This window comes from Palaemon carinicauda, chromosome 24, assembly GCF_036898095.1.
Source record: "Palaemon carinicauda isolate YSFRI2023 chromosome 24, ASM3689809v2, whole genome shotgun sequence".
Classification (NCBI taxonomy): Eukaryota; Metazoa; Arthropoda; class Malacostraca; order Decapoda; family Palaemonidae; genus Palaemon; species Palaemon carinicauda.
Window position 1 is genome coordinate 25294266 of NC_090748.1, and position 708 is coordinate 25294973.

Consider the following 708-nt stretch of genomic DNA (forward strand, 5'->3'; position numbering starts at 1 on the left):
GAAGTGGAAGACAGACGACTTCTGTACTCGCTGAGACAAGGTTGGATCCGGTAGCGGTACAAACTTCAGTCATAGTTCCAATGCCAGAGGGAACCACACACTGTTTGGCCACTTGTGGGCCACTATTGCCGCTTTCCCATTAAAGGATCTCAGTTTGTCGAGGACCTTCAAAAGGAGGTTGTGCGGAGGGAACAGGTAAATCCTGGACCATTTGTTCCAGTCTAGGGACCTAGGGTCCACTGCCTCTGCCAGCGGATCCTCGTATGAGGACACATAACGATGTATTTTCTTGTTGTCTTTCGTCGCAAAGAGGTCTATCGGCAGTTCTGTGACTTGGCTCAAGATGAAAGAGAATGATCCTGCGTCTAGGAACCATTCTGACTTGATTGGTGTAAACCTGGATAGAGCGTCAGCTGTCACGATGCAGAACCCTTAAATGTGAACTGCTGACAGGTGACATTTCCTTCTTGGTTGATTGGGGGCGACCTCGATCCTTGTCGATTCAGGCATCTCACTATCACCTCGCTGTCTAGAACCAATCTTATGTGGGTCAAGTGGCGAGGAGATACTTTCTTTAGTGTCAGAAGTACTGCCATGGCTTTTAGAAAGTTGATGTGAAATAACTTGAAAAGATTGGACCAAGCTCCTTGGACTCTCTTCTGGTGAGAGTGTCCTCCCAGCCTTCCTTTGAAGCGTCTATGTGGATAG